Source organism: Bos indicus, chromosome 27, assembly GCF_029378745.1.
Source record: "Bos indicus isolate NIAB-ARS_2022 breed Sahiwal x Tharparkar chromosome 27, NIAB-ARS_B.indTharparkar_mat_pri_1.0, whole genome shotgun sequence".
Taxonomy (NCBI): Eukaryota; Metazoa; Chordata; class Mammalia; order Artiodactyla; family Bovidae; genus Bos; species Bos indicus.
In genome coordinates this window covers 9,985,204-9,995,521 of record NC_091786.1, presented here as the reverse complement: position 1 = coordinate 9,995,521, position 10,318 = coordinate 9,985,204, and the positions used below count along the sequence as shown (strand labels likewise).

At 37.8% G+C, this 10,318-nt stretch overlaps 1 non-coding gene across 1 annotated transcript; it reads left to right on the top strand.

The window, feature by feature from the left end:
• The first annotated feature begins 5,055 nt into the window (after window positions 1-5,055).
• On the top strand, window positions 5,056-5,160 carry LOC139180250 (U6 spliceosomal RNA). The gene has a single exon (XR_011564585.1). It is a non-coding gene; the product is annotated as a U6 spliceosomal RNA (small nuclear RNA).
• The last annotated feature ends 5,158 nt before the right edge of the window (window positions 5,161-10,318 follow it).

Below are 10,318 nucleotides of genomic sequence, written 5' to 3'. Positions count from 1 at the left end.
AATGGTTCTATGAAGACCTACAAGACCTTTTAGAACTAACACCCAAAAAAGATGTCTTTTTCATTATAGGGGACTGGAATGCAAAACTAGGTAGTGAAGAAACACCTGGAGTAACAGGCAAATTTAGCCTTGGAGTACAGAATGAAGCAGGGCAAAGGCTAATAGAGTTTTGCCAAGAGAATGCACTGGTCAAAGCAAACACTGTCTTTGATCAACTCAAGAGAAGACTCTACACATGGACATCACCAGATGGTCAACATCGAAATCAGATTGATTATATTCTTTGCAGCCAAAGATGGAGAAGCTCTATACAGTCAGCAAAAACAAGACCAGGAGCTGACTGTGGCTCAGACCATGAACTCCTTATTGCCAAATTCAGACTTAAACTGAAGAAAGTAAGGAAAACCACTAGACCATTCAGTTCAGTTCAGTTCTGTTCAGTCGCTCAGTCATGTCCGACTCTTCACGACCCCATGAATGGTAGCATGCCAGGCCTCCCTGTCCATCACCAACTCCCGGAGTTCACTCAAACTCACGTCCATCGAGTCGGTGATACCATCCAGCCATCTCATCCTCTGTCATCCCCTTCTCCTCCTGCCTCCAATCCCTCCCAGCATCAGAGTCTTTTCCAATAAATCAACTCTTCACATGAGGTGGCCAAAGTACTGGAGTTTCAGCTTTAGCATCAGTCCTTCCAAAGAAATCCCAGGGCTGATCTCCTTCAGAATGGACTGGTTGGATCTCCTTGCAGTCCAAGGGACTCTCAAGCATCTTCTCCAACACCACAGTCGAAAAGCATCAATTCTTCAGCGCTCAGCCTTATTCACAGTCTAATTCTCACATCCATACATGACCACAGGAAAAACCATAGCCTTGACTAGATGGACCTTTGTTGGCAAAGTAATGTCTCTGCTTTTGAATATGCTATCTAGGTTGGACATAACTTTCCTTCCAGAGAGTAAGTGTCTTAATTTCATGGCTGCAATCACCATCTGCAGTGATTTTGGAGCCCCCAAAAATAAAGTCTGACACTGTTTCCACTGTTCCTCCATCTGTTTCTCATAAAGTGATGGGACCAGATGCCATGATCTTCATTTTCTGAATGTTGAGCTTTAAGCCAACTTTTTCACTCTCCACTTTCACTTTCATCAAGAGGCTTTTTAGTTCCTCTTCAGTTTCTGCCATAAGGGTGGTGTCATCTGCATACCTGAGGTTATTGATATTTCTCCCGGCTATCTTGATTCCAGCTTGTGTTTCTTCCAGCCCAGCGTTTCTCATGATGTACTCTGCATATAAGTTAAATAAGCAGGGTGACAATATACAGCCTTGACGTACTCCTTTTCCTATTTGGAACCAGTCTGTTGTTCCATGTCCAGTTCTAGCTGTTTCTTCCTGACCTGCATACAGATTTCTCAAGAGGCAGGTCAGGTGGTCTGTATTCCCATCTCTTTCAGAATTTTCCACAGTTTATTGTGATCCACACAGTCAAAGGCTTTGGCATAGTCAATAAAGCAGAAATACATGTTTTTCTGGAACTCTCTTGCTTTTTCCATGATCCAGCAGATGTTGGTAATTTGATCTCTGGTTCTTCTGCCTTTTCTAAAACCAGCTTGAACGTCAGGAAGTTCACGGTTCACATGTTGCTGAATCCTGTCTTGGAGAATTTTGAGCATTACTTTACTAGCATGTGAGATGAGTGCAATTGTGCAATAGTTTGAGCATTCTTTTGCATTGCCTTTCTTTGGGATTGGAATGGAAACTGACCTTTTCCAGTCCTGTGACCACTGCTGAGTTTTCCAAATTTGCTGGTATATTGAGTGCAGCACTTTCACAGCAACATGTTTCAGGATTTGAAATAGCTCAACTGGAATTCCATCACCTCCACTAGCTTTGTTTGTAGTGATGCTTTTGAAGGCCCACTTGACTTCACATTCTAGGATGTTTGGCTCGAGGTGAGTGATCACACTATCGTGTGTGATCACACAAGATCTTTTTTGTACAGTTCTTCTATGTATTCTTGCCACCTCTTCTTAATATCTTCTGCTTCTGTTAGGTCCATTCCATTTCTGTCATTTATAGAGCTCGTCTTTGCATGAAATGTTTCCTTGGTATCTCTAATTTTCTTGAAGAGATCTCTAGTCTTTCCCATTCTGTTGTTTTCCTCTATTTCTTTGCATTGATCGCTGAGGAAGGCTTTCTTATCTCTTTTTGCTATTCTTTGGAACTCTGAATTCAGATGCTTATATCTTTCCTTTTCTCCTTTGCTTTTCGCTTCTCTTCTTTTCCAGTATGACTTAAATCAAATATTCTGTTACTCCACACAAAAGCTGTTTATCTCAGCAGTTAATACTACATATTTAATTGAACAATAGTATATTGATTGGAGAAGGTAATGGCACCCCACTCCAGTACCTTGCCTGGATAATCCCATGGACAGAGGAGCCTGGTAGGCTGCAGTCCATGGGGTTGCGAAGAGTCGGACACGGCTAAGTGACTTCACTTTCACTTTTCACTTTCATACATTGGAGAAGGAAATGGCAACCCACTCCAGTGTTCTTGCCTGGAGAATCCCAGGGATGGGGGAGCCTGGTGGGCTGCCGTCTATGGGGTCACACTGAGTTGGACACGACTGAAGCGACTTAGCAGCAGCATATTGATTCTTATTTATATTATAAAATAACTGTGTTTGTTTCTTTCTTCTCATTTGATCCACAAATATCAAGAATACCAGTTTAACATTTCCATCTAAGTAAATGTTCTTGCCAAGTTACCCTTATCTCTCTCTAACGGTTCTATTCTGAAGCTAAATTACTTAGGGGTTAGAGGTTCAAAATCATTGAAGATTCCTTTGGCTTCATTTTATCTTGCAATTTCACCAACAGTCTTTCACTGTTTGCCTTTTGTACTATCTTCTAAGTCCTAACAATTCATTAGGATCAATTAGGAATTTGAAAGAAGAAAAACTTGGAAGCCTGTTTTATCCCAGATTAAACCTGATGGCTCAGATGGTAAAGACTCTGCCTTCATTGCAGGTCAGGTTTCAGTCCCTGGGTGGGGAAGATCACCCGGAGAAGGGAATGGCAGCCCACTTCTGTAATCTTGCCTGGGAGATCCCATAAACAGAAGAGCCTGGCAGGTTACAGTCCATGGGGTCCTAAAGGGTTGGACATCACTGAGCACCTAACACAAACAAGGCCAATTAGTGTTTCTGGGAAAAGGGTCAGAGATTGCCTTGTTTTCAGAGTTTCAGAGATAAAGCTAATATTGAGTATGGTGAGATTCACTGTCCTATGCATGCTTTTCCTCTTCTTGTAGCACATTTTGTTTAATTGTGTCTCTTACGAAGAGATTTGAGATCTTATCATATTTTCTATTTTATTGTGGAGGCAAATTTGTTAAATTTGGAAGTACTAATTGCATCTGAGTTTTAAAAAAATTGCTTGGGATTTGGTTTTTATGTGTTTTTCACTTTTAATTTATCCTTTCATACTTTTAAGAATGAAATGCAATTCTAAACACAAGTAGGCACAATAATGATTTGGTGATCCTTTAAGTTCCTTTACTGGACCCCAGTGCCTGAGAATTTGCTCTAGTAGGTCTCAGACCTGTAACTTATCAAACAACTGATGAAGATGCCAATCAAATATGACCCACATTAGTGAAAGAGATATAATATCCCTCACCTTGTTTAATCAGAACTCCAAACTTGCAGCACTTAGTTCTGAAAGAAGTCTCATAGGGGAGGAACTGCTGCCCAGAATGTTGCTCTGTCCAACTTTGCCATCCTTAATTCTGGCTCTCAGTTACCTTCACACTGTGAACACCACTCAGTAGCTCTCTGGATCCAGTTGTTTCTCTTAGAGAAGTTTAGAACATTGAAAAATCAACTTAATTTATTAAACATTTAAAAAGAACACAAAGGATATGCACACAGGAGACATAAAACTAGGAGAAGTGGTAACATGCTTTTCATCCCATGCTGTGACCTTTGTTCTCTCTGACCCAGCCCACACAGACTCTTAGGATTCCATCATGTGTTGGGTCACAGCCATTCCTAGGCTCTTCTAAATATCTTCATTTTGGGAGGCAATATTTCTAGCACAGTGGCCTTCATGGAAAATGTGCTGTGTAAGGAGTGAACTACCCCAGAGTAAATCCTCTGTCAACAACACTTCCTTCCTGTATCTTACTATTTTTAATAGGTTTTTCTGTTTATACTCTATATACTTCCAAAATTATGTGTTCAGCATTTTCTAGTTAAAATGGTATTACATTTGTGCTTTATAGAACTAAAATGCTCCTATTTTAACTGAAATTCATATGTGGTTTTCAGTTACAAAATAGGAAATATTTTCTCCAGTTCATTTCTCTAGTACATTCACTTTTTCTCTAGTCCATTATATTAAACATTATCAATGAATAGAGAGAGACTTATACCTTGGTTCTACCATTAAGAAGTGATTAGGTAGGTGCCAGGTATACAGTCATGAAAACTAAAGCAATTTTTCTTTTGATGCATTTAAAATTGAAATAAACCAATTACTATTAAACTACAAATTATGTAAGCCTGAAGTACAGGATTTTAGAAAAGAAATAAACTTTACGTTTGGCTAAGGACAGTTAGACAGTTCAGATGCTCAGTTGTGTCCAACTCTGCGACCCCATGGACTGCAGTACACCTGGCCTCCCTGTCCATCACCAGTCCCCGGAGTTCACTCAAACTCATGTCCATTGAGTCAGTGATGCCATCCAACCATCTCATCCTCTGTCGTCCCCTTCTCCTCCTGCTGTCAATCTTTCCCATCATCAGGGTCTTTTCTAGTGAGTCAGCTCTTTACATCAAGTGGCCAAAGTATTGGCGTTTCAGCATCAGTCCTTCCAATGAATATTCAGGACTTATTTCCTTTGGGATGGGCTGGTTGGATCTTCTTGCTGTCCAAGGGACTCTCAAGAGTCTTCTCCAACACCACAGTTCAAAAGCATCAAGAACTGATGGTTAAATACAGCATAGAAAAAACCTGGCTGAGGAAATGCTATTTAAAAATATATCAGAGGATGCTCAGTTTGCCAGCACATATGCTAAAATTGGAATGATACAAAAAGGATTAGCATGGCCCCTGCATAAGAATAACACAAATCTGTGAAACATTCCCCATTTTTGACATATGTACCCCAATGTTCATTGCAGTGCTATTTACAATAACAAGGACATGGAAACAACCTAGATATCCATAGACAGAGGAATGGATAAAGAAGTCATGGTATATATATATATATATATATATATATATATATATATATACATACACATATACATGCAATGGAATATTACTCAATCATAAAAGAAACACATTTAATTCAGTTCTAGTGAGATGGATGAAACTCGAGCCTGTTACACAGAGTGAAGCTAGAAATAGAAAAACAAATATCATCTATTAATGCATATATATTAGTGTTGTTGTTCAGTTGTTAAGTTATGTCCAACACTTTGTGACCCCATAGACTATAGCACTCCAGGCTTCCCTGTCCTTCAGTATCTTCCTGAGTTTGCTAAAATTCATATCTGTTGAACCAATGATGCTATCTAACCATCTTATCCTCTGCTGCCTGCATCTCCTTTTGCTTTCAGTCTTTCCCAAAGCTATGAGTCTGCTGTTTGCACCAGATGGCCAAAATATCAGAGCTTCAACTTCATTACTAGTCCTTATAATGAATATTCAAGATTTATTTCATTTATGATTTACCTGTTTGATCGCTTTGCAGTCCAAGGAACTCTCAAGAGTCTTCTCCAGCACCATGATTAGAAAGCATGAATTCTTCAGTGCTCAGCCTTCTTTATGGTCCAGCTCTCACATTTGTACATGACTACTGGATAAATCTTAGGACAGCAAAGATGATGAGCCCTCTTGTCTCATCTGTCTACTCTTAGAGTCTACATTTGTATTCATATACTTATAAGTGCTGATCATCAAAGTTGTTATGATCCCTCACTCCCCTGTAGCACAAAAGGAGTGTATTTTTTATCCCAGACTTCTCAGTTGTACCTGGAGGCAGCCCCTCCTCCTCATTTACTACTTAGAACCAATCATTCCACATTCCAACAGCAGCCCAATTTTTCTAGAAATTTACTCAAGAAAATTCCAGGCCAGCGTTGCATGAGCTTTTGATATCTGCTCCTGATCTCCTCAGGTTGGTTGCAATCTGGGATTGACTACAGTTCAGGCAGCTCCCACTCTCTCCCTACTAGCTTCCTCAGTATTCTGTGAGTTGAAAGATCTCTCTTTTCAGGGAAGTGGCCATAGAAGAATTTTCTCACTGCTAAATAGACTCAAGGGGAAGCTTAGACAGGGTTTTGTGACCATTGTTATGGCCAGATCCCCATAAACACACAGTATAAATAAGAGCAGTGTGCCTGCTCCTTAAACACAGTGTCAAGACCACCTCCTTCACCCTCCACATCCCTGTACCACCATCGGCCCCTTCTCCACTGTCTGTGTCATCAGGCTTCAATAGTGACCTTCTTTGGGGATGTGGGGCCAACAAGGATAAAGCAAGCACAGTATCCCTAAAAAGAGAAACAAAGAACCTGACATTTTTTATTATTAATGAAAAATACACTCCTTTCTAATTTGAGGTGCATTGATTTATAATTTTGAGGTATTTGTGTTAGTACTATGTAACCAAAATGTAGTATTATTTTTTCTTATTAAAATTTCTTGTAAAATAATAATGACAAAATGACTTTGGAAATTAGAGGAAGTGTTTGCACTGCTGTTAATTTTCAAGAGAGAATCTTATTAAATACAGTCCTTGATGAAAGTGCATGCCAGAGGGATATTGATTTTTTCTGTTAATTATGTCCACTACAAGCAGAGTGTCCATGACTATTTCTCTTCATTTTTTGAAATATGTGTGCACATGTGTGTATATATATATTAATATGTGTGTATATATGTACATACTGTGCTATCTCAAAGAATGGAGACATTATTTGTCACAACTGATATTGAAATTAATCTTTGCTGCAGTTCTTAATTTGTAGGAATTGTGGAGGTCAGTGCTGGTATTATACCTCAACAGGTTTCTCTTTTACCTTTCTTTCAAGAAATAGAAGAAAAAAAACTGTAGTAGTCACAATTTGTTATGAAAATTATTGAAAAAACTGATTAAAATAAATTTCCTATAAAACTAGAAAACCCAATAAATGAAAACCTTCATTTTTCATGCCAAGTTACACACAGTAAAAAAAAATCCACCTGCAGTGCTGGAGACCTAGCTTCAGTCCCTGGGTTAGGAAGATCCCCTGGAGAAGGGAATGACTATCCACTCCAGTATTCTCGTCTGGAGAATTCTATGGACTGAGGAAGTGGTGGGCTACAGTCCATGGAGTTGCAAAGAGTCAGATACAACTGAACAACTAAAACCTTCACTAAGATATAATAATTTTTACATGAAAACAGAATTTGTAATCATGTATATTAAATAAAGAGAGCCTCAGTGTATTCTATTGGGTGGTCATCATCCATGTTCTATAAAACATGTTCATTACTGAGTTGGCCTAATGATAAAATGATCAAATAATTCAAGAAAGATGAGATAATTCTAACTATCATATTTGACAGAAAAGAGGTCAAATTATCCATCTTACATCCAAAGAAAACCAAATGATCTTAGCAAAATCAGAATAGAGGCTACAAAATATATGATTTCAACTATATGACATTCTGGAGAAGGTGAAATTATGGAGATGATGAAAGATCAGTGGTTTCCTGGGGTGAGAGGAGAAAAGAGAATGAATAGGCAGAGAACCGAAGTTTCTTTAGGGAAGTGAAATGCCTCTGTATAATATCATACTAATGGACATATGTCATTACAAGTTTGTGTAAATCCATAGACTAAACAACACCAAGAATGAATCCTAAGTTAAACTGTTGACATTAGATAATCATGATGCATCAATGTAGGTTCATACTTGGTTAAATATAATATATATATATATGTATGTGTATATATATATATATGTCATTCTGATGAGTAATGTTGATAATGGGAGGATGCTATACATATGTGGGGAACAGGGTTTATGGGAAATCTTTGTTCCTTCCTCTCAATTTATTGTAAAACTAAAATTGCTTTTGAAGTGCAGTCTTTATAAAAAGTCCTATAGGAAAATTTAATGCATAATTGTGAGCCCAATATTACATGACACTTTTACTCTTGAGGCATTTATCAATTTCTAAGCTCTGTTTCTGGAGAAGGTGATGGCACCACATTCCAGTACTCTTGCCTGGAAAATCCCATGGATGGAGGAGCTTGGTAGGGTGCAGTCCATGGGGTTACGAAGAGTTGGACATGAATGAGCAACTTCAGTTTCACTTTTCACTTTCATGAGAGGCTAGCCAACTAGGGAGTGGTCTTAAGTGAGGGGACTTGGAAGCTAAGCAATCTCAAAAGAGTAAGGAGAAAGGTAGAGTTCAGCACCTGCCATAAATGAGGCTGACTTAGGAAAGACTTTTCTTTGAGATCCTGTAGTATCTCCACACCTTCATGAAGGACAAATAAAAATAATTAGATCTTAGAATGATTGAGCCAAGCATTGAAATTAATCCCATGCATGGCTGAAGTGTCAGTTTTCTCCTGTAACTGACTTCCGGGAAATACATATCTAGATCAATATAATTTTATCTAGTCTCCTAACTATTTTCATACCTAATGCCCAGTATTAAAATTACTGGGACTTCCTTGTGATCCAGTGGCTAAGTCCCCATGCTTCCACTGCAGGTAGTGGAAGTTCTGTCCCTGGTCTTGGGGATCTGAGATAGAGTATGCTGTGTAGGGAAGCCAAAAAGAATGATATACTACTTTACACTTATAATGGATGGCTATAATAAAAACAATAATAAATAAAACAAAAAAAATCTAAATTGCTAGTCATAATTGAAGATTAGACCAAATAATAGAAAATTAATGGAAAAAATAAAACAAGAATGCTAGAAATAGACTTGAGGATGCAGAGATGTTAAAATCAGGCATAGATGTTAAAATCACTAATATGTTTAAACTTGTAGCTGAGAGATGGAATAATTCCATGCAGAAGTGAAATCTTCATACTTAATATAACTAAATACATTTTTATAAATCAGAAACTGCATGATATGTCAGATGAATCTAATAAAAACACAATAAAGGCAGAAATTTTATTTTTAAGAATCTATAATATGTTTGTGAGCTGCTAAAATCTTTGAATAATAGACTTTTTAAAGCAACACACAAATTATGCCTTAAGAGATTACACATAAACTATATAATATGCAAGCAAAAAGATAAAAGTTGTAGTGAAATAAATGTAAACATGAATACAAATGAAGTCAAGTAAACAAGAAAGTTGAAATGCAAAAATAAAGAATGGAAAGTAGTGCTAGATACTATCCAATAACACATTGTTAGATTTAAGTCTAACAATAGGTTTAACAATTTAAGTCCAACAATTAGATTTAAGTCTAATATAACAGTAATCATATTAAAAGTCAGTGGACTCAACTGTCTACTTATGTTGTAAAAAATCTCAAAGAAGATTCATTTTGCATGAGAAGCATCTAATGCATAAGGACCCAGAGTGAATGGAAGTAATGGTCAATTTTTAGAAAATCCTTGTGCAGTGTTAGGAATATCAGACATTATACATTGGGTGGCAAAAATCATAACATGGGATAAAGTTTTCACTTATAAATTTCAAGATATTTTGCTTATGAAAGTGATATCTAATTCTAAATGTGTACAAACCATGGAACAACAGACTGGTTCCAAATAGGAAAAGGAATATGTTAATGCTGTATTGTCACCCTGCTTATTTAAATTATATTCAGAGTACATCATGAGAAAAGCTGAGCTGGAAGAAGCACAAGCTGGAATCAAGATTACTGGGAGAAATATCAATAACCTCAGATACGCAGATGACACCAAGCTTATGGCTGCAAGTGAAGAGGAACTAAAAAGCCTCTTGATGAAAGTGAAAGAGGAGAGTGAAAAAGTTTCAGAAAACTAAGATCATGGCATATGGTTCCATCACGTCATGGGAAATAGATGGGAAACAGTGGAAACAGTGTCAGACTTTATTTTGGGGGGCTCCAAAATCACTGCAGATGGTGACTGCAGCCATGAAATTAAAAGACGCTTACTCCTTGGAAGGAAAGTTATGACCAACCTAGATAGCATATTCCAAAGCAGAGACATTACTTTGCCAACAAAGGTCCGTCTAGTCAAGGCTATGGTTTTTCCTGTGGTCATGTATGGATGTAAGAGTTGGACTGTGAAGGAA